General features: G+C 41.3%; 1 protein-coding gene and 1 pseudogene across 1 annotated transcript in view; one reads left to right on the plus strand and one right to left on the minus strand.

Annotated features, from left to right (window-relative positions):
• LOC148825555 (antigen WC1.1-like) overlaps positions 1-26977 on the minus strand; it is a 219990-nt gene that overhangs the window by 185068 nt on the left and 7945 nt on the right. The window lies entirely within an intron of this gene.
• LOC148825561 (uncharacterized) lies at positions 25-6524 on the plus strand (annotated as a pseudogene).

Below are 26977 nucleotides of genomic sequence, written 5' to 3' on the forward strand. Positions count from 1 at the left end.
ATTTGTGATCAACTTTGGTTAAATATGGCAATTTTACTGTTCAATCTGGAAACTGAGCTTCACTCTTTCATGGAGGTTTTGCTCAAATAGATCGTGTATGAAGTTTCACATGTGTTCCGAAACAGGATGTCTGACTCTGAGGATGAGATTGAAAACAAACTCCACAGCGTCTCCCAGACTCTGTTGAGACGGTCTGTGTTTAAAATCACACAGTGTGTGGAAGAAAGTGTCGGGAGTGAAATGGCGCAGCTGAAGAAGGAAAACGAGAGCCTGAAGTGGAAGTTGCAGCTGTGGGAGAAGGTGTCGAGAGCAGGAGGAGATCAGGGACAGACAGATCGTGTTGGACACCCGCTTCCCTGTGAAGTCACTGCAGAAATAAAAGAAGAATTGAACACGAAACTGGAGCTGTCAGGTAAGTGTGGTGACTTGTATGTAGTCAGAGTGTGTCTTTAAAACCAGTGTCTTTAACTTCCTCACTGGTGATAATATAGTGGAGAGATGCCGAGTGAAGTGGGAAAGACCTGTGTGACGTAGCAACGGGATTCTTTACTGGAAACTGAACTGTTGGCCGGTTATAAAAACAACTCGTTCATATCCAGCATTTGTTTCTCTAAATCAGTGTGTAATCCGACGTTATTATGAATATATATATATATATCCACGGCATATAATACTGTATTTGTATTATAATATAATTCTTTCACCGAATCAGTGCACAATCCGACGTCATTCGGGAAAATAAAAATCTTGTATTGTATTATAATTATTGTGTTATATCTTTAGATTTTATATTTATATAGATAGATTTAAACATTCCAGTCCACCAGGGTCTGTCTGTACTAACTCCTTTGGACTATTATGTCAGTCACTTTGTCTGTATTGACCCTTCTCACTCTCAGTGTAGTGTTCATGTACTGCAATGTCCAGTCAGTGTGTCTGTATTAACCCCCCCTCTCTCTCTCTCTCTCTCTCTCTCTCTCTCTCTCTCTCTCAGTGCAGTGTTAATGTACTGGAGTGTCCAGTCAGTGTGTCTGTACTAACCCCTCATTTTCAGTACAATACTGAACTGTTGTTTTCCAATTATGGTGCTGAAAACATCTTTATTTCAGAACATCTTGGAACATCTTCCTTATTTTTAACATTCTTGGCCAAACGTGTTTCCAGTGATCTAGGATTTACAAACGCAAATAAAATCTGGAAATAACCGTGAAATTGTAAACAGGATAAAAATGGTCGATCAGTCGACGGCTGTATGCATTCTTATGTTTTCCAGCGGTCAGGGGTTTGAGGTGCAGGAGCAAGTGAATATTGGATTGTCTCTGGTGAGGTGCAGTGTATTGGGGTGTTTGAAGTTTGGGGATTCTTCTGTGTTGATTGATCTTGGAGGAGAAGGAGTGTTGTGGATTTGGAAGGAATTAAAAGTCCAAACTCTGTTCCCTGGGTTTTTCTCATGGTGTTTTTGTGCTGACTGTCTGGCCAGTGTTGTCTGCTCTTACTGTTGAGTACCAGCACTGCAAGGTCCACTGTTCTCTTCCTGACCTCTTTGGATTAAGCACAAAGCAGAAGGTGTATGAGTCTTCTAGAGATACAGTCATTTCCTCTCAGTTGAATTCACTGCTCTACCCAGTACAGGGGTACGGTAGAGCCGGAGCCTATCCCAGCGTGCAAGTAGCACAGTGTGGGATACACCATGGACGGGATACCAGTTCATCACAGAAAATTGGTGACAGCTGTTACGTATAGGGGGTTTTGAAATTAGAGGAACAGCCTGAAATGGCCCAGAGGGTAAATCAACAATTAAACGAAATGATTATAACCCCCATATAACTGAGCGATAATAAGATTGAGAAGCACTTGTGTTCTTTGTGCTGACACAGAAAGAGGCAGAAGTAAGACACACATGGCTAACAAATATTTATTAACAGTGACAATACACACACTAATCTACACACACAATAAACATACAGCATGCAAGTTACCCAATTTATAAAGAAGGTGTTGCTAAGTATTCAACTCTTGTCTCAGTACAGTGTTAATGTCCTGTAGTGTCCAGTCAGTGTCAGTATTAACCCCCCTCTCTCAGTGCAGTGTTAAAGTACTGTAGTGTCCAGGCAGTGTGTCTTTATTAATCCCTCTCTCAGTGCAGTGTTAATGTACTGTTATGTCCAGTCAGTGTGTCCGTATTCACCCTTCTCTCTCAGTGCAGTCTTTATATCCTGTAGTGTCCAGTCATTGTGTCTGTATTAACCCGCCTCTCTCTGTGCAGTTTTAAAGTAATGTAATGTGCAGTCAGTTTGTCTGTATTAATCCTTCTCTCTGATTGCAGTGTTAATGTGCTGTATTGTCCAGTCGCAGTGCCTGTGTTAAGCCCTCTCTCAATGCAGTGTTAATGTACTGTATTGTGCAGTCAATGTGTCTGTATTAATCCCTCTCTCTCAGTGCAGTGTTAATGTACTGTTATGTCCAGTCAATGCGTCTGTATTAATCCCTCTCTCAGTGCTGTGTTAATGCACTGTAGTGTCCAGTCAGTGTGTCTGTATTAACCCCCCTCTCTCTCAGTACAGTGTTAATGTACTGGAGTGTCCAGTCAGTCAGCATGTCTGTATTAACCTCTCTTTTGGTGCAGTGTTAATGTCCTGTAGTGTGCAGTCAGTGTGTCTGTATTAATCCCTTTCTCTCAATGCAGTGTTAATGTAGTGTAGTTTCCAGAACGTGTCTGTATTAACCCCTCTCTCAGTGCTGGTTACATGTACATGTACTGTAGTGTCCAGTCAGCATGTCTGTATTAACCCCTTTCTCTCAGTGCAGTGATAATGTACTGTTATGTCCAGTCAGTGTGTCTGTATTCACCCCTCTCTCTCAGTACAGTGTTAATGTCCTGTAGTGTCCAGTCAGTGTGTCTGTATTAAACCACCTCTGTCTGCAGTTTTAAAGTACTGTAAGGTGCAGTCAGTGTGTCTGTATTAATCCCTTTCTCTCAGTGCAGTGTTAATGTACTATTATGTCCAGTCAATGCATCTGTATTAATCCCTCTCTCAGTGCTGTGTTAATGCACTGTAGTGTCCAGTCAGTGTGTCTGTATTAACCCCTCTCTCTCTCAGTACAGTGTTAATGCACTTTAGCGTCCAGTCAGTCAGTGTGTCTGTATTAACCCCTCTTTCAGTGCAGTGTTAATGCACTGGAGTGTCCAGTCAGTCAGTGTGTCTGCATTAACCCCTCTCTCTCTCAGTGCAGTGTTAATGTGCTTTAGTGTCCAGTCAATGTGTCTGTATTAACCCCTCTCTCTCTCAGTGCAGTGTCAATGTAAATGTAATGTAATAGTGATATTATTACAGTAGTCTTACTTTTTACATGGTAGTTAGGTTTCTGGCGAAGCTAAATCAGAACATGCCCTTATACCCACATATTCCGCTATGTTTAAACAACCCAAATTGATTGTGAGTGTACTTGTATGCATGTGTGTAGTTTAAAGCTTTTAAGATCACATGGCCTCAGCTATCACTACTATGCTGATGATACTCAGATATACATCCATACCAAACCTGACGATGATGTGGCTGTCTCTATTCTATTTATTTGCATCCCCGATATAAAAACTTGGGTGACTCAAAATTTCCTTCCTTTAACTGTGACAAGACTGAAGTCATGCTTATTGGCACCACCCATCAACTTTGTACAACCAATGTGTAACCCTATCTGTAGATGGTCTTGTACTTGAGCTTCAGTCTAAATTGAAAAACTTGGGGATGATATTTGATGTTCGACTCACATGTGCAGCATGTTGTCAGAACATCTTTCATTCACCTCATAAATATTGCTCGACTACGCCCTGTGTTATCACTAACTTTGACTGAAAATTTTTGTCTTCTCCCAAATCGACTACTGTAACGCTCTACTCTCTGGGGTTTCTAAATCCACATTGAACAAACTGCAGTATGTCTAAAATTCAGCAGCCAGAATCCTGACCAGGTCTTGTACAAATGATCACATTACTCCTATCCTGGAGTCCTTGCACTGGCTTCCTGTCAAGTTTCATATCGGCTTAAAAATCCTCCTGCTCACCTATAAGACTCTCCATGTCTTGGCTTGGCTTGACACCTCCATGCTGGTCTGATATTATCACCCTACTCCCTACCTTGCAATCTTCGCTCTTCTAATTCTGTTCTCCTATCTGTCCCCCAAGGCCATCTACATTGTATGGGTGACAGGGCCTTCTAATTTTATGCCCCAAGCTCTGGAACTCTCTCCCCAAGGATATCAGAGAGTCACGTTCTCTAAACTCCAAATCCAGACTCAAAAACATTTTCTTCAGAAGAGCCTTTATTTAACTGTTCTGTACCCCTCTGTTCCTGCTGTACTTAGTACCACTGTCTACTGTCTCCTAACTGTGTATTCTCATCGTGCTAATTTTGTGTATTTTTTGTTGTTGGCATTCTGTAAAATGCTTTAAGAAGCCACCTCTAAAAGTAAAAAACTATAAAATAAAGTTTGTTCTTATAAAGGTCTTGTCTTGTCTTGTGTTTACAGATTCAGAGGCCAGTGCTCTTATTGAAGCTGGGGAAAGGGCTCCTCTTGAACTGCAGCACAGTGTGGAGGAGTGGGGCTCCAGTCTGATGCAGGAGACAGAGCTCACTGCCGCAGAAGGGAAAGAGGCACTTAGTGAGCAGCACACAGAAAGTAGACAGAGTGTCAAGGATCTGGACTCTGTGCCCATGATGAAGACAGAGCCTGAGAGTGAGACACCTGGGCTCTTAGTATGTGATGATTTTACAGAGAATATTAATAATCTGGACACAATCAATATTACACAAGGTTGTAATGAACTGGGCTGCATCTCTATACAAGAGCACGGTGAAAAACTGGATGTTTTAAATCTTACAGAGCAGGACATGGAGCCCAAGTTGATTGACACTGCAGAGCAGCAGACTGATGTACCTGGTGAAGAGAACAGTACTGAGTCACAGCACACTGAGAAGAGTCAGTACAGGGAGGAGCAACAGCAGCTCCTACAGGGCTTGATAATAATTAGGCCTTGTTCTGTTCAAGTGGAGAGACTGTCATTGCAGAGTCTCAAACAATCATATGATCCCATAGTATCTGATGACTTTACACACAGGTTTAATAATCTGGTTACTGAGAAAATCGTTGAAAGTTTTAATGAACTGGAGAGTATGTCTGTTCTTGGGCAAAGAGAGGAACAACTGAATGAACTTGACGGTTTTAGTCTCAGAGAGCTGGAGAAGGAGCCCCAGATGATTCACAATGCTGTGCAGCACACTGAGGGACATAATGATGAAAACAAATCTCAGTTTCATCACACAGAGCAAGGCCATTCCATGGAGCATTTGCAGAATAAGAGACCCCGGCACGATCAGGTGATGAAGAAGAATCACTCAAGGCCTTGCTCAGATGGAGTGGACAAACTGCCATTATGGCACAGGGAGAAGCAGCGTTTCTGTCAGTCTAGCATTTCAAAACCCTATCAGCACCTTCACACAGGAGAGAGACCTTTCAGCTGTAGTCAGTGTGGGAAGAGTTTTAGTAAGTCAAGTCACTTAAAAACCCACCAGCGCATTCACACAGGAGAGAGACCATTTAGCTGCAGTCAGTGTGGGAAGAGTTTTAATCAGAAAAACCACTTACAGTCACACCAGCGCATTCACACAGGAGAGAGACCTTTCAGCTGTAGTCAGTGTGGGAAGAGTTTTAGTCACTCGCACCTCTTAAAACGACATCAGCACATTCACACAGGAGAGAGACCATTCAGCTGCAGTGATTGTGGGAAGAGTTTTAGTCAGTCAAGTAACTTAATTATCCACCAGCGCATTCACACAGGAGAGAGACCGTTCAGCTGCAGTCAGTGTGGGAAGAGTTTTAGTCAGATAAGCCACTTAAAATCACACCAGCGCATTCACACAGGAGAGAGACCGTTCAGCTGCAGTGAGTGTGGGAAGAGTTTTAGTCAGATAAGCCAATTACAATCACACCGGAGCATTCACACAGGAGAGAGACCTTTCAGCTGCAGTCAGTGTAGGAAGAGTTTTAGTCACTCGCACCTCTTAAAACGACATCAGCGCATTCACACAGGAGAGAGACCGTTCAGCTGCAATCACTGTGGGAAGAGTTTTAGTAAGTCAAGTCACTTAAAAACCCACCAGCGCATTCACACAGGAGAGAGACCATTCAGCTGCAATCAGTGTGGGAAGAGTTTTAGTAAGTCAAGTCACTTAAAAACCCACCAGCGCATTCACACAGGAGAGAGACCGTTCAGCTGCAATCAGTGTGGGAAGAGTTTTAGTAAGTCAAGTCACTTAAAAACCCACCAGCGCATTCACACAGGAGAGAGACCGTTCAGCTGCAATCAGTGTGGGAAGAGCTTTAGTCAGTCAAGTAGCTTAAAAACCCACCAGCGCATTCACACAGGAGAGAGACCTTTCAGCTGTAGTCAGTGTGGGAAGAGTTTTAGTCAGTCAAGTAGATTTATAGTCCACCAGCGCATTCACACAGGACAGAGACCGTTGTAGCTTGAGTTTGCTGCTCCTTTGCCAGTCCCTCTGAACTCGAACTCGAACTTTATTGCCATATGTAACCGGTACTGGTACAATGGAATTCTTACTTACAGAAAGTCTCTCGATTGTAAAACAAGTGTAAAAAACAAGACAAAGTGCAAACAGTGCATCAAGACAATGTACAAACAAACAATAGACAATGTGCAAGTAAACATGTAGACAGTTTGAATGTAAACAATACAGATGTGTAAACAATGACTGGAGATGTGCAATAGATAAGAAATCATAAAGAGGTAGATGGTGATGGTGTAGGTGTGGTCCGAGGGGGATGGCTAAATGTGTTCACCAGTCTCACTGCTTGTGGATAGAAGCTATTGAAGAATCTAGTGGTAAGTGTCCGTATGCTCTTATATCTCTTGCCTGAGGGCAGTGGGGTGAAGAGCTCATGCCCGGGGTGGTGACTGTCCTCTGTGATGGCCAGAATTCTACCACGGCAGCGGTCCTCATAGAGCTGTTTAATCTCGGTGAGACCGCAGCCGATGATCTTCTGGGCCATATTGACCATTCACTGCAGTGCCTTTCTTTCTCGCGAAGAGGTGTTGCCATACCACACGGTGATCCCGTTGGTGAGGATGCTCTCGATGGTGCAGCAGTAGAAGTTCACCAACACATGTATTGGCATCCCCCATCGCTTGAGGCACCTCAAGAAATAAAGGCGCTGCTGAGCTTTCTTCATGATAGAGTCAGTGTTCACAGTCCAGGTTAGATCTTTGGAGATGTGAATTCCCAAAAACCTAAAGCTGGTGACTGTTTCCACTTCCGTTCCATCAATACTGAGTGGGCTGTGAGTGTATGGCCTGTGTCTCCGAAAGTCCACTATTATCTCTTTCGTTTTCTTTATGTTCAAGTCCAGGTTATTGCTATGACACCACCTAAGCAGCTGTACAACTTCATCCATGTAAGTGGACTTGTCATCATCACTGATCAGTCCTGTTATAGTGGTGTCATCGGCAAACTTAATGATGTGGTTGTTGCTGTGTCTTGCTGTGCAGTCGTCAGTAAATAGGGAGTACAACCTTGGACTCAGACAGCAGCCTTGTGGGATTCCAGTGCTCAGGGTGAGTGGTGTTGATGTTTTATTGTCTGCACCACCTGTGGTCTCTCGATAAGAAAGTCCAGCAGCCAGTTGCAGACAGAGTTGCACAGACCTAATCCCCTGAGCTTTGTCACCAGTTGACTGGGTATGATGGAATTGAATGCTGAACTGTAGTCCACAAACAGCATTCTCACATACGAGTTCTTAGTGTCCAGGTGTTCCAAGGCTGTATGCAGAGCCAGGGAGACAGCATCATCCACTGCAAGGGGCGAACTGCAAGGGGTCCAGGGTAGGCGAACTGCAAGGGGTCCAGGGACTCTGTGATGGAGGAGTTGATGTGTGACAACACCAGCTTCTCCAGGCATTTCATCACCACAGATGTTAATGCTACTGGGCGGTAATCATTCAGGCATGTCACTTTTGTCTTTTTGGGGGTTGGAACAATAGTGTTTTTTTTAAAGCAGGTAGGGACCATGGACTGTGACAGGGAGGAGTTAAAGATGTCCATAAACACTGTGGTCAGCTGGGCTGCACATATCCTTAGGACTCGAGGTGGTATCCCATCAGGCCCTGCAGCCTTATGGATTTTCACCCTGCTCAGAGTCTTCTGCATGTCCTGCTCTGAGAGTTTCAGAACAAACTCGCCCTGCACACGTGTCCTCATGTGTGTGTAGATGCTGTGTTTGGTTTTGTGGTTGTTAAAGAATAAAAACAGTTGCTTGGTTAAGTTATCGCGTCTCCACTAGTCCTTTGTCCTGAGAAAACCTGACTACGCTACGTTGCTGTCAGAAGTGGGCAGGATGGACAAACCGTGGCAGACATTAGCTGATTCTGTCAAGCGCTGGCTGACTTTAAAAGAGGCCAAACCCACTGGCAGCACACATACAGAGCCTGAGCAACTCAGGGGCAGGATCCGACACGCTCGCTCCCCGGCGACTGCCTCCGCGGCCGCCACTGCCTCTTTTTCCCCCGGCTCTGGCAAGCCCGCGTCCCTCGGCCTTCGACGGGCCTGCCCTCCACCAGGTGAAGTCGCTCTCCTTGCCACACCAACTCCTGCTGGCCCAATTCCAAACTGGCCCCCCCTCGCTGCAGCAGGTCCAGCCCTAGGATGCAGTCCTCCTGAATAGGTGCAAGGTAGCAGGGGTGGCGCACCATTGCTGCACCTAGACGGAAGGCAAGCACCTGTTTCCCTCTGACTGCAGCAAGCTGTCCCGTTACGGTCCTTAGCCGCAGGCTGGAGGCCTCCCATCCTGAGGGGTTGGTGCCCTCGGTGTCAGGGAGGACGCCTGGCCGGAGTAGGGTTACCGATGAACCGGTGTCAAGCAGGGCCAGGCAGGGTTGGTCCTCGATTTGGCAGTGGAGGTACAGGCCCCGGCTACAGCCGACTCGCCCCATGGTGGTGTGAGGGGCGCCGGTCTTCACAGCGCTCTCCGGAGCTGGGGTTGAGGTGTTCAAGGGCGGGCGGCCGTCCCCACGCTGAGCCGCCCCGTTCCCGTTTCCCGACGCCGATCGAGGAGTGCGAGGTTCGGGTGCCCGGCAGAACCGGGCTCGGAGTCCCCTCTTCCTGCGGCGGTCGCAAAGCAGCATGTGGGGCTGTTCCGCAGGGGTCGCTGCAAGGTCTGGCTCCTCTTCCCCCTCGCTGGACTCCTCCGTCGCCGCCTCGGTCAGCCGGCAGGGCGCACTGTGTCTGCTGGCGCTTCCAGCCACCCCGAACACGGCCTCAGCCCGTGTAGCAAGGGCCAAGGCCTGCTCCAGCAATGCACGTGGCGCTGCAGCTCCTCGGGTGAGAGGGCCTTGAATAAGGCCTGGAGAGCCATCTCCCGCTGCGCCTCCCGGGGAAAAGTTGGGTATCCTCGGCGGGCGAGGAACATGACATCAGTGGCAACCGGGCCCAGTCGCTCTCCTGGTTGGCGCCGCCGCAGGGCCAGTCTCTCCGGCATCAGGTCCGGCGCCTCCTCCACGCCGAAGCAAAGCTGGAGAGCTGCTGCCAGCGCCGTGTATTCGCCTCTGTCCTCCTCCGGGACGTCCAAGAGCATTTGGCAGCCCACCATCTCCACTCGGCTCCAGCCATTCTTCCAGGCCGCAAGCTGGAACTGCACCTTGTAGGTTTCACAAGGCACTTCCCTGTCGTAGTGACTGGGTCGCACCCGCGCCGCTGGCCGTTTCCGGCAGGGAGGGTATCCTCTCTCTGGGGCACCCGCTGGCCAGGAGTAGCAGTCAGTCGCCCCAGTTCTACCGGCGGGACAACTACTGAGTAGCCCTGGTAAGGGCCGTGGCCACCGGTCGCACCCAGGAGTTGCTCAGGCTCCCTATGTGCGCTGCCGGTGGGTTCTGTCTCTTTTAGAGTCAACCGGCACTTGACAGAATCGGGTAGTGTCTGCCACGATTTGTCCATCCTGCCCGCTTCTGACACCGATGTAGCATTCACAGGTTCTTCTCAGAACAAAGGACCAGTGGAGACACGATTAACAAACCAAGCAATAGCTTTATTCTTTAACAACCACAAAACCAAACACAGCATATACACGCACATGAGAAGACTGACGGAACACATACACATCTTTAGGGTGGTAATTACTTAACAACATGCTATATACTTATAAGACTACACAGGACACTAGAACTACTATGACATTATTAACACAGGTAGGGTCAGCCGCTGGTCACCGTGCTGACCCTCAGACTCTCCCCAGCTACAACTCCCAGCATGCCAAGCTGTACTATGAGCTCCTAGGGGCGCTTCCTCCTAACCACCAGGCGAGGGCGTTACAATATATATATATTTTTTCTCTGGTTCTCAGCAGTATCATTGGGCTGAACTCCAGTTAAATGCTTGTCTTAGAAAGATCAAAAGTGAGCAAGGGAAGATGGGTGGAGATTAATGGAAGTTACAAAAGCAATGGGTTGGCTCTGCCTAAGCTTCATTCAGACCTTATTAGGGCAAACTCTATGGGTCAATTGCATCGAACTGAAAGTAGCATACTAACAGGAGTTCAACCCAACTAAACCTGTTCTCAATTGCAATGAACACAAAGTAACAACTGCAGCACTCCAGAGTAACTAAAGTAGCGGACTAATTTAAATGATGTCTTCATATGGCTTAGTACCGTACTCAGTGTAACGCAGGATTGCATTAGAAGGCTCCCAAATATAGTGGAAATAATCAGTTGCTTGGAAATGTATTGGAATATTAATTAAAATTACTTTACACTCATACCATATTTATTAATAATGAAGTTTATTAATGTGTGTATTTACAGAAGTGTCATTTACTATTTTTGTTTAATGTCAATCATTACTAGTAGCTGTGAGTTTTAAGATATGCTAGGAAGTGAAGAGAACAGAACAGAGCAAATGGTTATATAAATAGAGTGGGATCTTTTAATATGTTCTATAAAATTTGGGAGTCAACTGAATAGATTTGCTAAGTATTTTATTGTGATGGGTCTCTGTATTTGTGGTTATCAGTGGAAAGCAGGGATAATAAGGAAATGGGTGGCACCCAAGCACATGTTAAAGAAAAAAACTTGGCTTCTTAAAAGTGATTATGATAGCCACAGGACAGAAGAGACAGTGCACTGTGGTCCAATAATGACTGTGTTGAAACAGCCAGAGTGTGCTGCATGCCGTGGAGATGGAAAAGGTAGCTCATCCCAGTCAATCGCAAGGTTGTGTAGGACTGCACATGACCTGATGATGATGGTGCTGGCTCTTGATGGACTGGTATACAAACCAAATGACACCCAAGCAAAGCATTAGTTGTTTTACAATTCCAAATGATTGTTTAATGTGGCTTCTTGCATTTTTATGACTCCTGTTATAGCGCTTCTCTTGTAATGTTGTAGGATTGTGCACAGGTGTCAGAAGATATAGTCATAAAGAATACCCACAAAACAACACACCAGCTTGCTCCTCCCTACTTTGAAAGGAAGATATTGGAACTGATTAAAGAACTTAATTTGAAATGTAAGCTCCTACTGACACAGGAGAGAGAGAAAATCAAAGTTCTGAAAAGTAAGCACAAGGCACACCGTGGATAAATAAATGTATTAATTTAAAAAAAAATGCTGAGAAGGTCAGAGGAACAATAATTGTTGTATTTATTTGCTCAGGTAATTTTATAAGTAAAGTTCTGTTAACTTTCAGTAAAGTTCTGTTAAAAATAAAACTGGTCATTAGTTGGCGTCTTTTGTAACGATTTAGCAATAGTGACATGTCTGCTTGTTTTACTGGAGTGTTAAAATTAATACGGTAGCATCCTGTCTCAAGTGCACAGCTGCAGTTCTCATTTGTTTCGTGACAAATTGCAATTGCATTAGTCTGTGTAAAAAGAGACTTCTGCAGCTCCAGTGGTGTGATTGAATGCATGCTGAGATTGAGTTCAAGCCTCACCTGGAGCAGTGTGACCTGTATCTTCAACTATTTAAACTAACTGACCAGTTTAGGTCCTGTTAAGTATTTGCTGGAGATCAGGTCTAAATTAACATCAAAGGAACAAGTAAAGGTTTGTTCCTTGTCAGACCTGAAGAAAGCTCCAAAGCTCAAACGTTGTTTGTTTCTCTTTTCAGCATGGAATAAAATTTTACTTGTTCCTATGTAGTCCACACATGGTGACACAGCTCCCTACTTAAATTACCATCAGCAATGGACGTCCAGCTGACCTATACACAAATATATGAGAGAGGTCTACTGAGACGAGAGGAGCACGGTGGAGTACTGAAGACTTGAAAAGCTCTCGCATTAGATTCTGTGTTTTTGTTGTTCCCCAGATTTGTTTTTAATGTTCTTTTTCTCTTTGTTTTGAAGTTCTTTTGTTTTTTCTTTTTTGTAGTTGTTAGACTACTACAGGGATTTACCTAGGTTCTATGAAGACTTCTTTTATCAAAACATATTTTATTAATAAAAGCGTGATTTCTTAATAATCAACTTTAATGTTATCTTTATTAGTACCTGTATTACAGGTAATGCATGCACAGCCTTTATTATACTATAGTGAATTTTCAGGTATCCCATGGAGGGAAGAGAACTGAAATTAAGGAAATACTTATTTAAAGGGGTATAAGTCTTAAAAGTGTTCTGTCACATCTGGGTGTTAATTGAATAGATTTGTTGTACTATTTCATATGATTTGACTCTACACTTGTGTTTCTCAGGAGACAGCAGTAATATTGGGGATTTGCGGGTACAAATAATAAATTATACTATACAAGCAAATGTAAGGTTACCTTAATAAAAACTGTTATCATTACCCTTTTCAGCGTTATTATTTAAGACAGTCTTTCGGAACAGTATTCTCATATTAGGGGCTATAGTCTAATGATAACGGTGGTGAAACAGGCAATATGTGCAGAAAGAATTGGAGATGGAACAGGTGACTCATCCAGTCTATAGAAAGGTTTTGTAGGGCTGCACATGTTACAGTGAAGCGAGGCATGTGCTCTACCACTGAACTAAACTCCCGATAGGTACTGTTACCTGCAGCTCTTTGTGTTAGGAAGAGTGAGCAGTCGACATTTTAAAGGTCTAAACCAGACGTGATGAGAATTCAGAACAAGAGGCTGTGCTTCACTCAGCTTTTGATGAATGTTTAAGTGAACGACAAATTTGCTATTTTCACTTTTTGATTAAAGAACATAGAAAGCACCTTTCTTCCAGCCAGATTCAAACCAGAGGCCTGAGCATTCCCAGCTGTTTCTACTACGGTCTTCCACTCTAACAGCTGAGTTATCAAAAACACAGAAAGAAAAACGTTTGTCATACAGAAAGCACAATGGAGTGCAGTGTTCCTATTTATTTCAATCCCAGTTCGACATCAAATCTCATTCCAATAGTCTTGTTTAGTTTGAATTTAAGCATTTAACCAGGCTTCTACTGTATAAACTTCCAGAGATATTACAAAATGTTTGAGGGGACATTATTTCAGATGGAAATTGACTTTTTTTCTAGCGGGATCACATTAAACCTTTCTTTTGGTTTGAGAACAGGATCTTTGTGAGACTCAAAACATTTCTGTCTTTGCTTCTTTCGAGGACGAATGGATTATTGAGATGCAAACAATGGCTCAAATCAAAACACAATTGTGCTATACAGTACTTATGTTTTTATTTTTAGCTACCAAAATTTAGCCTTAGTTGTAAAATGTCATATTAATATTCAATATTAAATGGATTTAAACATGCACATTAGAGAAACAGATTGAATGAAGTAATCGTTTTAATAACATCTAAGTGCAACCTATTGATTGTCTTTGGCCAGTGAAATGCATAAGGCACCGCACAACTTTTATCCATATCTAGAAGAAATACCATGTGTTCTGAGAAGCTGCATCTGTATTTAATGTTATTCAGACATAAATTTAGGTGGAGGTCAAATTCTAATCTGGCACTTCTGGTTCCCTGCTGATAACAGCTCCCTGGCTGCAGAGGGCACTGCACAACTCTTTTCTATCCCCTCCCTCCACCGCAACACCACTGCAGCAGGATTTTCTCCCTGGAGAGGAGATGTGAAGACACTGATCTCTGACCTGCACATTATTTCTACAGTTCCATCACCATGGAAACATTATTTGTATAAGTATGTTGTGGAAACACAATGTACTTCCTTTCAAAAGCTCACAGCTGTAGTGCTCTAAAATGTCATTCTAAATCATTGCTAGAGAGAAAACAAATCTCAGCTTGATACATTGTTGTGCAAGATTCTACTGTCATTTTCACTATTTTATTACTGACCAGGAAAATGACTCTTACCAGATCAATGAAAGTAAAGCTTTATTTAAAATGTAAATCCAAAGTGATACAGTACATTCAATGTGTAGTAAATAATGAAGATTACCAACATATTAAAAATTTCCTCTGCAAATATAGAAAGCTAAACTGTATCAGAACCAGAAAAGTCAATAAGCAGGAATGATACTCCGATTTTGTGTGTTCAGATGCCTGCTCAATAATCGTCTAATCAACACTAGTCTAATAGTCATATCCGAGTAATTAAAAACATTTTAAAAAGACATTCAGCAAAAAACAACAACATATAGCTTACATTCAGTCTTCCAAAAGCTCATTAGAAAGGAAGGATCATCAGTTCAGATTGAAAAATGTAGAATTTGAGCCTCGCTGCTGTGTCCTGGGTTGGATGGTGGTAAGACTTATTTTTCTTCATTTTTCTGTGTGTGAGATGCTTTTATTTTTTCTTTTATCTTGAACTATTCATCTTCCACTCATTCTGATTGTTCTTATGCATCTAGGTATACAGATGCATATATAATGTACACAGATTGTTTTCCATATGTAGCACTCTGTAAGGGCAGTGTTTATGGCAAGTGCTACATGAAATCAGGCCAGATAAACTGATGATGAATTGATGTTGTATCTACGTGTTCTGATAATGACATACTTCTGGGAAACAACAATCACAATGTTCAGTTCTGGTCTCAGAATTGCTGGACAGGTAGACCTTCTGTAGCAATGCAGTGTCTCTCAATGTAAAGGTATAAATGTGCAGGTCAGTCTCACAGCCTTGTAGACACAGCAGGAGACACAGTAACAAGGTCACACTAGGCCAGTGACTGTGTGATTACTGTACAGGGTCTCAGCTGTACAGTGACTGAATAATCTCAAATCAAACACTTCATAACATACTGTATAGAACTACACACATTAAGGGAAAGTTAACAGTATTTTAACAGTATTTTAATCAGAAACACAAGGCATATCGTTATGGTGTTACTCAGTTAAAAACTCTAATCTGACTTGAGGACGAATCCTCTATAAAACTGCACAAACAGGTTCACAGTGCTCTGATATAATCATACTCAGATCCTTCTTCAGAGGGTGTTGTGGTCAGGAGACTCTGACATCATCATAGTCACATCCTTCTTCAATGGGCTGTGTGGCCAGGAGACTCCAACATCATCATAGTCACATCCTTCTTCAATGGGCTGTGTGGCCAGGAGACTCTGCACTCCAGGAGAAATGGGGGAGACACCTGCCAGAGACACACATTCAGCAGAAGAGGTGGACAGGGTACAGAAAACAGAGTCATTCATACAGAAACAGACCATATGTCCAAATTTCTCTTAACACGCTGTAATTTTCTTTTTTAGCCATTTACCTTATTCATCAGGATAAATACCAATAGCTATCTCATACTATCTCATACTAGCTGGATCTGCCTGCTGAGCTGGTGGTAAAGTTTGCTGAGGCAGTGACTTGTGGAATAAAATAAAATGTGTTAGAAAGGCAAATCGAGACAGATTTTTCCCTTCAATATCTCATTACTCAAAGAAACAAGCTTGTGGAAAATATATAAAATACATGGAGTGTGAAGATACAAAATACATGTGGCACTATCAATGCTGAGAACTTTGCAATGGGAATCCTTCCCATAATGTGAAAATGTAAGTGAAAGAAGTCAATTTAAGTCACTAGAATTTAATAATTATTAATTCTTTACTGAAAGGATATGTAGGAAATTATAGGTATTATTCCAAACAATCACTAGAAATTAGTGGTTGGTAGTGCTGTGCCACAAAAAAGGCCATCAGCTGAGAGTTTGTGTGTTGAAAGTCGTCTTTATTTCATATGCATATGGAAGTCTTGTGTTGTGTGGCACAAGACTTAAATACCAACGTTTACAGTGCTCCTTTATATAGCGAAATAAACAATACAAGATACACTCCCAGATGTGTCTCTGTTTGCCTTATGGCTATATATAGTCATTTGAAAAAGCTGACCAGTACATACATATATATATATAATATTTTCTTCTAGCTTATGTGACAAGCAGCCCCTTCTGCTGAATAGACCATTTGTTCCAGCAGAGGTCACTCGGTCATTTCCCTGAGAACTATGCCAGCTATTAGTAAAGACATTATGTGGCTATGTTATCTTTTGAGATGGAGATGGATTTAGTAAAATATAAGTAAAAAAGATACATGGTTAACAAGATATAATACAAACTTTTAGTTTATTAATTGATCTAGGATATTAAATAACCAGTTCTTCAAAAAGACCAGGGCATTGGCATTGAAACATAGTGTAGTTTGCCTCAGAGCTCATAACCATTTATGCAAAAAGTCCCAGAAATGTGTTAGAGCAAGAATATATTTAAAAAAAATACAGAATATGTGAACAGTGCATCCCACTAAAATAGATAAAAAACATCAAAAACAGATGTATGTCTTCGATGTATCTTGCTTAAAAACATCTAAAAATTGTATATTGTCATTTTTATAGTACTGTAAATAAAGTCCAGTAGGAGTCATATTACACTTACGGGACACCTCCTGTAATGGAATATGAGATTGTGGTACTTCTGAGGGGAGATTGTTTGGTGAATAACCTCATATGCAGTCTTCAGAGAGCTCTCTGACTTTATCCATGATGACACATTTGTTGTGTTTAATCCCCTATTCCAGATGAGTATAAGTATTGTTACACATGCCTGCCAGGGTTTTCAAATGCTCGGGTATTCCCTGCTGTATTAATTGTGAAAACATCCCAATACATACATTTAAATTTAGAAGAACAGGAAGTGAGATTAGAATCTAATCTTTCTTCCAAACATGTGTTGTAAACTCTATAGGAAACAGAATATATGAATAGGATACACTAATAAACTAATATATGTTTATGCAGATATGTAATGTTTCTCAGTAGTTCTTCAAGATGGGACTCCAGAGACTGAGTCAGACCCACTGTAAGAAACCCTCTTTCTCAATGTGCTGGGATTTAACCCTGAAGACCCCCTGACAGTTGAACCACAGTTAAGGTCTGGTCCTGGGTCTAGTTGACTTTGGAATGGTTCCCTGTGAACTACCTGAAGACCTGCTGAACCTCCCACGCCCACTGTGAGCTCCCCAGGCTTCCACAGCCCTCACCTGAGTTGGGATCATTCTCATTGTTCTCCACATCATCATATTCAGACTGCAGCTCATCACAGAGGAGTTTTCCTGGGAACATGAGATCAATTACTTACAGTGTTTCACCTAGAAAATTGATGCAATTTTCTTCTTCTGCTTCTTACTTCTTGTGAATGTGGTTAGATTCTTTATTATAATTCCTTTATTTACTCCTAACTACTTCAAAATAACTATTTCATCCTCTAAAATGAAAAGTTTACTCCTCAGTAGATATAGCTATCTGTTCCCCACTATATCTCAATAGGTTATAGGAAACCAGGAAAAAAAGGTTTGTAGATAAACTGTCCATTATTCAGATTAAAAATATTTTAATATCATTACTTATATGCAAAAAAAAGTGTTACACACTAAGTACTGTCTTGACACATATGAAGGCAAGTTGTCATCATTTGTGTGTGTGGCTGTATAATTGTGTGTTTGTGGAACTGTGTCTAGGAAGATACAAATGAGGAGGATCTGGGGAAATATGTATTATGTTGACCACAGAGTGGCACTGTTTCAGTTTGATTTCATACAAATGAATTTTTTTTAGATTATATTAAACACATAAAAGATGGAATGGTATCAATTTGTTATTTTAGCTGTGTGTGACACTTTTTCATGAGTAGTTATTTAGTTTCTTTGAAATAGACTTTCAAGACCTAAATGATTGATGTTTAGTGCCACTGTACTGTAATGCTTGAAACATTCTCATGGTGCGGGAAAATTTGGAAGACAGTGCATATTGGCCACAGAGCTGATGGGGACATGTCATCCCTGTATGACAAATATATGATTAGGTGATATAAGACTCACAAAGCCATGAGTGGCCCATATCATGTACTGCAATTTTAAAGAATTGTGACATTGGGGTTGAATGTGGGATTTTGATTTTGACATAGGGTTTTTTATAGCACGGAGTGAAAAGCAATTTTTTAAATGTGATCAAGTGAAAATGACAGCAAAAATTAACTAACTATTGAAGATGGCATTAATTTACCCAACAACATCATACTACCACTGCTCTGACATAACAAGCATGTTATAAAGACATCAGTGAGCCTTTTGCATTGCCAAATTGATTTACAGAGATTTCAAACAACAAACGTGTTTTCTTCTGAGGTTGTTGATAGAAACACATGTGCAAAGGGGCTATGTTTACCTGGGACTGGGTCTCCCTTACTGTCCTCCAAATCGTCGTATTCAGAGGGCAACTCATCAGAGAGGGATCTCCCTGTGAAAAGGAGGACAGAGCAGAGATACCTGCAGTCAGACAGCAGCCTCACTGCATCTAATGTCTTTTCCCACTGGGGAAAAGCCAGGTTGTGAACACTAACTCAGAGTTTGTGCTTTTAAAAAGTGACGAACGCTGCACTGAATTATTTCTATTCAGTTAAACAATGATAAGAGTAAATTCACTGTTGCTATGAGGTGTGATATTCAAACAGTGCTGTGCATCCATTGCTAATCAAGAAATTCACATCCAGTTATTAAAATAGGGAAGATTTTTCTCCAGCTGCTGTGAAGGCTTTGTGGTGGCTCTGTAGCTAAGGATCTGCACCTGTGGCTGGAAGGTTGTTGGTCGAATCCCATGGCTGGCAGAGGAATCCTACTCCGTTGGGCGCTTGGGCAAGGCCCTTAACCCCAACTGCACCAGGGGTGCCATATAAATGGCTGACCCTGCGCTCTGACACCAAGCTTCTCTCCCTGTCTATGTGTCTGTGTGATGTATGCGAAAAGACAAATTCCTAATACAAGTAATTGTATATGGCCAATAAAATGATCTTATCTTATCTTAAAATAATTGGTCCACAGAGTCAGTAATGACATCCTGGGCACACACATTCTGTGGCAGTGTGTTTCTTCATGTGTTGAGACTGTAGTACTGAGTGTTGAGCATGTTCTCTTGCCTCCTATACAAGAGAGGGTGCTGTCATGGATGATGGCCAGTGTGTGTGTCCACTCACCTCTCCTGAGGGCTCCCTCTGCAGTCAGTGTGAAGTCAATTTCCTGGTAGAGAGCTTCATTCATGGGCTTGACCTCTACTTCAGCTAAAGCTTTGGAAAAGAACAGAGAAGTAAACACATTGCTGCATATCTTAAGAAAAAGTTAATTTATTATTATTACTATATTTTTATGGGTATTTTTTTATCAGAAGGGAGACAAACTCAAAACCCCGAAACCTTGGCCTGTCACCTCACTACAGATGCAGCCATTCAAAGTGCGCGTCACAGACACGTACCGCAGGTGGCGTCGCTCAGTGTGACGCAAGATGACGCGTGGCACCGCAGTACGTGATTGGTTGACCAACAGGGGCACTCGTGGTCCGTTGGTCTGTCGTAGAAAGACTTACAGTAAACGTCTTTGCTGTGCCGTTGTAGATATTGAATTTTACCACTGAAGGGAAATCTTAGTAGCTGAGCATAAAAAGAATAGGAGCATACTGTAACGCGTGTGAAGGCCATAAACAATATTAATTTTGGAACATAAACATACAGTATATAGCTGGTCTTGGTACTTTAAAGAAAAAAATACACACCAGTATTCCATTTCTCCCTAAACATTTTAAGCTTTGAAGTCTTTAACTAACGTGATACCGGAGTCAACAAGCATAGTTTTAGAATTTGATTAAAAGGGAATATAATATGGAATCGCGTATCTAAAGAATTTAATAACGGTATTCGTGTGCTGCGACAGGGCTATGTAGGGCTGTTTCGCCTGCCTCTTCATGCGAGCTGTATTGTAGCCGACTGGTCTAGGTGCGTGCCTGCTAACTGGCAGGTTGTGTGTTCGAATCCAGCTGGTGCTGGACTTTTCTTTTAACAAACATTTCTTCGAAAAAATAGAAAAGCGATATTATGGACAATCAATTGACTTTTATATTTCAAAATGTCGCAACATGATCGATATTTGCGATATTTTGAACATATCTTCCCTTCTGACAGCGGTTCCTGCTTCTATTGTGTGTGTGTGTGCAACAGAGTAAATTTTTATAGAGAAATGGAGGCTGGACAGTATGCGTTACAATATAAACATTTATATTGATTTAAATCGTGTTCTGATTTAAATCGCAAACGCGTGTTTAATTATGTGTTTTTTAATCATAATCAGGCTAATGCATTTCTACATTTTCTGTATGAACCAGCTTAGAGGTTCATACAGAAAGACAGCTTGTGTTTAAATTAAGTGTAAGGTAATTTATGCTTCTAAAGTCATGGTCAGCATTTATTATTGTACTGTGCTGTAAACTTTTTCTGTGCCTAGTCACATTATTTTATAGCGTTTTTTATTGCGTTATTAAATCCGGTGGCGCTGTGTGTTACAGTAGTTTCCTGACTCCCATGTCAATGGTCTGTGATTGAATCCCATAGAACTATGACTTTATTTTTTAACAAACATTTCTTTGAAAAAATGAAACGTTTCCCTTGGTCAGAGATTAAATAAAACCTCACTCGGACCAAACAAATTTATATTTCTAAATATCACAAAATACGTTCATTGTCTTCCAATTGAGTCGAGTTGACATTGGAAACCTGCCACACCCGGACTGTTAAACCAACGCATTAGCACGTCAAAGCCCATCAAGGGTATTGAGCCAGTATTGGCTTTAGTATTCCCCCCCTCTCCCCTCAATTCAATTCAATTCAAGGTGTTTTATTTGCATGACAGATGGGTACAAGCAGTGTTGGGTATGTATATTGTAACGCTTACGGCAGACAGGCACTGTGTAAGAGCCGGCGCACCAGAGCAGCGCACCGAGGGAGCGTCTGCATTTATAACTTAGTTTTTAAAATTAGTCAAGCAATATGAAGCATCTCCTTTTATTAGTGCCTGAGCATAAAAAGAATAGGAGCATACTGCAACACGTGTGAAGTCCATAAACGATATTAATTTTGGAACTTAAACATACAGTATATGGCTGGTCTCGGTACTTTAAAGAAAACATACACACCAGAATTCCATTTCTCCCTAAAAATTTTAAGCATCGAAGTCTTTAACTAACGCGATACCGGAGTCAACAAGCATACTTTTAGAATTTGATTAAAAGGGAATATAATATGGAATCACGTATCTCAAGAAATTAATAACGATATAATTATATTCATGTTGCAAAAGAACTGCAACGGACATAAAAACTCCCTTGCTTTTAACAGAGCATTCCATAATTTCTAACTACGAAAATGCCAGGTGAAAGGATTTGTAAACATATTTTGTTAAAGCAAGTCAGTTTTTTCCGCAACACATAAAAGACATTTTTCCAAGAAAGTTTAGCCTTTGTCACTAATGAAACCACCAAATAAAGACATAAATATAGAAATCTTCAGATTTGTTTTATTTAATGTTGGTAGCAGGATGAACTGTCAGAGTGTATATTTTGTCGCAGAGTTGCTGCAAGATGTTAACAGTGAAAAGGGTATTTAGAAATAAGTTATTTCAAGATGAAAATTTTCAGAATAATTGCAAATCTAGCAGGATAGAGAAAGCACAGAAAACTTGCAGTTAGATTGATCAGATTAGTATGAAAAGTCATTTAGCAAAGGGAATTAGAAGAGTGACAAACTAGTATACTTTAGATCTTTTTTTCTGAACCAGGGACAATCTGATCATGTTTCCCTATAACAATAATAAAAAACTTTATTTGATATATCACCATTAAAGGTGGCATCTCAAAGCAATACAGTAGATGTAAAAACAGATAAAAGGACCACAGATTACAAAGTAAATGCATATAAGAAAGACAAGCAGTTAGAGGTGCTACCAAAATGAAGCAGATACAAAGTCTTCTGAAAAGAAAGGTTCTGAGGTTAGATTTACAGATTTTAGTTGGATGCACATGAATTGAAGGAATGGGCAAACATAGCTGATGCGGATCCACAGAGCCAGCATATTAAGATGTTTATAATTAGAGGCAATTTGTTTAAATAACTAGGTATGGATACTGATGTGCAAGAGAGGTGGAAAGGCTGTTTCCTTAAGCCAGCACTAGAAAATGTTTTATTCTCAGTGAGATGCTGCCATTTCATAGTGGGTTTCTAACACTGTGTATAGTTCCATCCACACAGTGCCTTTACTTCCATTTCTAATCTCTTTATCCAGTACAGAGGATTTGGAGCCTATCCTAGTAAGCAACGGACACAAGGCAGAATACACCCTGGACATAGCGCCAGTCCATCACAGGACAGACAGACACAAACACACACACACCAGGGCCAGTTTTCCCATAAACCAATTAACTTACCAGTATGTTTTGGAGTGCGAGAGGGAGTCATATCACACATATGGAGAAAAACCATGTAACCCAGAGAGAACATGTAAACCCCACACACACAGGATGGCAGGAATTGAACCTAGGACCCCAGTGCTCCAAGATAGCAATGCTAACCACTTTGCCACCATTATAAATGGATGGATAGCTTCGTTATCTTTCTAGTTCACAGGTTTGCATGCATAATTTAATTTTGAAAGCCACTGAGACATCAGGTACTACTGTTGTATTTATGAAAAAGAAACAAAACAAAAAACATACTAACAACTGTGCCATCCTACTCCTTAGCTAATACATTTTATTGTTCATAAACAGTTAACATTGTTAGCAAACTATTTTGAATTATATTTAACCCTATTTTTTCTTTAGTTTTGTATTTAACTTATTATATAATAGTCAGACTTAATGTATATTTGAACAATGAAAATATATTTTTACAAGATTTTACATTAAGCACTTAAAATTAATATGGTTAATAATAGTAAACTGTAACATGCTGTAACAAGATCGGTTAAACTGCGAAGAAAATGCTTTCAGAGAAAATGTTTCAGGTGTGAAGAACATAGATCTCCAATGCAATTTCAACCAAACCTGTTCCCACACACCCTGCCCCCACTACCATTAGAATATACACAAAGCACTCAAATCTTTCGAGCTAATGATCAGGTGACCCGAGAGAGAGCGAGAGAAGCACCAAGGGGTGCGGAACCAGGGAACTATTTACATGGAAAACGGGCGATCTCCCCAGACTGTCCGCCCGTTTCACTGTTACCTGGATACCTCTTTATTTAGAAGTCACTAACACTGATTTTTAGTTTAGAAGGATTCAAGTAGGGTTTTAGATGAAAGGCAGCGACCTTAATCAAGCCCAAATCACAATTGAACCCCTTCAGAGCCTACATTACATTTTAGCGTTTCATTCTGAGCAGAAGACCCTCACACCTGAAGAAGGGGGAGGTGTTTTTCGCTGGAAATCTCGCCTGCTTCTACTTTACAACCGGAGTGCTGGCTGTGACGAATTAAACCGGTATTACAGGTTTCAATCACAGACCATGTGACATGGGAGTCAGGAAACTAACACACAGCGCCACCGGATTTGATAACGCTATAAAAACGCTATAAAATAATGTGACTTGGCACAGAACAAGTTTACAGCACAGTACAATAATAAATGCTGACCATGACTTTAGAAGCATAAATTGCCTTACACTCAATTTAAACACAAGCTGTCTTTAGCCCTCTAAGCTGGTTCATACAGAAATGTAGAGATCCAGGCTCAGAACACACAGCTTCATTAGCGAATACATACAGTGCCTTGCGAAAGTATTCGGCCCCCTTGAACTTTTCAACCTTTTGCCACATTTCAGGCTTCAAACATAAAGATATAAATTTTTTATTTTATGTGAAGAATCACCAACAAGTGGGACACAATTGTGAAGTGGAACGAAATCTATTGGATTTTTGAAACTTTTTTAACTAATAAAAAAATGAAAAGTGGGGCGTGCAAAATTATTCGGCCCCTTTACTTTCAGTGCAGCAAACTCACTCCAGAAGTTCAGCGAGGATCTCTGAATGATCCAATGTTGTCCTAAATGACTGATGGTGATAAATAGAATCCACCTGTGTGTAATCAAGTCTCTGTATAAATGCACCTGCTCTGTGATAGTCTCAAGGTTCTGTTGAAAGCGCAGAGAGCATCATGAAGACCAAGGAACACACCAGGCAGGTCCGTAATACTGTTGTGGAGAAGTTTAAAGCCGGATTTGGATACAAAAAGATTTCCCAAGCTTCAAACATCCCAAGGAGCACTGTGCAAGCGATCATCTTGAAATGGAAGGAGTATCAGACCACTGCAAATCTACCAAGACCTGGCCGTCCCTCTAAACTTTCAGCTCAGACAAGGAGAAGACTGATCAGAGATGCAGCCAAGAGGCCCATGATCACTCTGGATGAACTGCAGAGAACTACAGCTGAGGTGGGAGAGTCTGTCCATAGGACAACAATCAGTCTTACACTGCACAAATCTGGCCTTTATGGAAGAGCGGCAAGAAGAAAGCCATTTCTCAAAGATATCCATAAAAAGTCTCGTCTAAAGTTTGCCACAAGCCACCTGGGAGACACCCCAAACATGTGGAAGAAGGTGCTCTGGTCAGATGAAACCAAAATCGAAGTTTTTGGCCACAATGCAAAACGATATGTTTGGCGTAAAAGCAACACAGCTCACCACCCTCAACACACCATCCCCACTGTCAAACATGGTGGTGGCAGCATCATGGTTTGGGCCTGCTTTTCTTCAGCAGGGACAGGGAAGATGGTTGCAATTGAGGGGAAGATGGATGCAGCCAAATACAGGACCATTCTGGATGAAAACCTGTTGGAGTCTGCAAAAGACCTGAGACTGGGACGGAGATTTATCTTCCAACAAGACAATGATCCCAAACATACAGCAAAATCTACAAAGGAATGGTTAACAAATAAACGTATCCAGGTGTTTGAATGGCCAAGTCAAAGTCCAGACCTGAATCCAATCGAGAATCTGTGGAAAGAGCTGAAAACTGCTGTTCACAAACGCTCTCCATCCAACCTCACTGAGCTCGAGCTGTTTTGCAAGGAAGAATGGGCAAGAATTTCAGTCTCTCGATGTGCAAAACTGATAGAGACATACCCCAAGCGACTTGCAGCTGTAATCGCAGCAAAAGGTGGCTCTACAAAGTATTAATGCAAGGGGGCCGAATAATTTTGCACGCCCCACTTTTCATTTTTTTATTAGTTAAAAAAGTTTCAAAAATCCAATAGATTTCGTTCCACTTCACAATTGTGTCCCACTTGTTGGTGATTCTTCACATAAAATAAAAAATTTATATCTTTATGTTTGAAGCCTGAAATGTGGCAAAAGGTTGAAAAGTTCAAGGGGGCCGAATACTTTCGCAAGGCACTGTATGCAGGACAACTAGAGAAGACATTTTACAGAGGATGGATTTTTAGAAACATCCCATCAGTGACATCACTGAAGTCAAATCCTAGGTACTGTAACTGTCGTGTGGATAGTTTCACAAGAATCAGACAAAGGTTTAAGCATCGCTTGTTCTAGATAAAACTGCAAAAAAAAAACAACAACCCATAATGTACTTCTTTGTGACTCTGTTTGCCCAAATCATATATTCACAACGTGAAATCTAGAAAATAATATTACGTAACCAAAATCCGCAATATGGAAACAGAACCTGTGTAATTGTTGATAGATGATGTACTCGTAACATTTTTTCAAGACGAACTACAACATTTAAAAAATGACTTGTATGTACTTGATATCTCTAATCAATCCACGGGTCCCAGCACGAAACGAAACTAAAACGCATACCGTTTCGCGCCTCTTATTAGTTGCTCAAAAGTAATTTGACCGTATGAAATGCATAATATAAACCTAGAAACATATAAGTGAGCAGTACTTAAGCACTGTAGTATCGGTGTTAAGACATACCTCTCAAATACTGTAAATCAAGTTAAAAATATCTCAAGACAGATTCTGGTCATAATGAAACCATGTTTCGTGTATGTTTTCTTTAAAGTACCGAGACCAGCCATATACTGTATGTTTATGTTCCAAAATTAATATCGTTTATGGCCTTCACACGCGTTGCAGTATGCTCCTATTCTTTTTATGCTCAGCTACTAAGATTTCCCTTCAGTGGTAAAATTAGATATGTATATTCAATACTTAAACGGGCACAGTTAAGATATTAAATATACATATACATACTGTATACAGTACAGTTTGCATACGGTAATATGTTTATGTTCCTAAATCAATCTCTTTTATGAGCACGTGTAAGGCATGGTGAATCGATTCTCAAAAATTACTGTACTTTGCATGATTGGAAAAAAATACGTGATTGCGAAATGCTGTGGTGTTACTTTTACAAAGACGGTCAATGAAAAAAAGAATGTGGACCAGGGCAATACTTTGAGTTTACAGCTTGTCCAAGGTCATTTATTATTAATACTATTATTAATATCTTCGTTAAAGACTTTGATGGCTACAGCTCAAACATGAGAGGTTGAGCTTTATTAGCTCCACCTTGCGGAAATTCCGGATACTATTATTTTGCTAGCGGTATTTACCGGTAACTTGCGGTATTTACCGGTAACTTGCGGTAGACTGCGTACAGCATACCGGAAAATAATGCGGTATCGCCCGCGCATTTTGA

Source organism: Atractosteus spatula, chromosome 10 (genome assembly GCF_055471065.1).
Source record: "Atractosteus spatula isolate fAtrSpa1 chromosome 10, fAtrSpa1.hap1, whole genome shotgun sequence".
Taxonomy (NCBI): Eukaryota; Metazoa; Chordata; class Actinopteri; order Semionotiformes; family Lepisosteidae; genus Atractosteus; species Atractosteus spatula.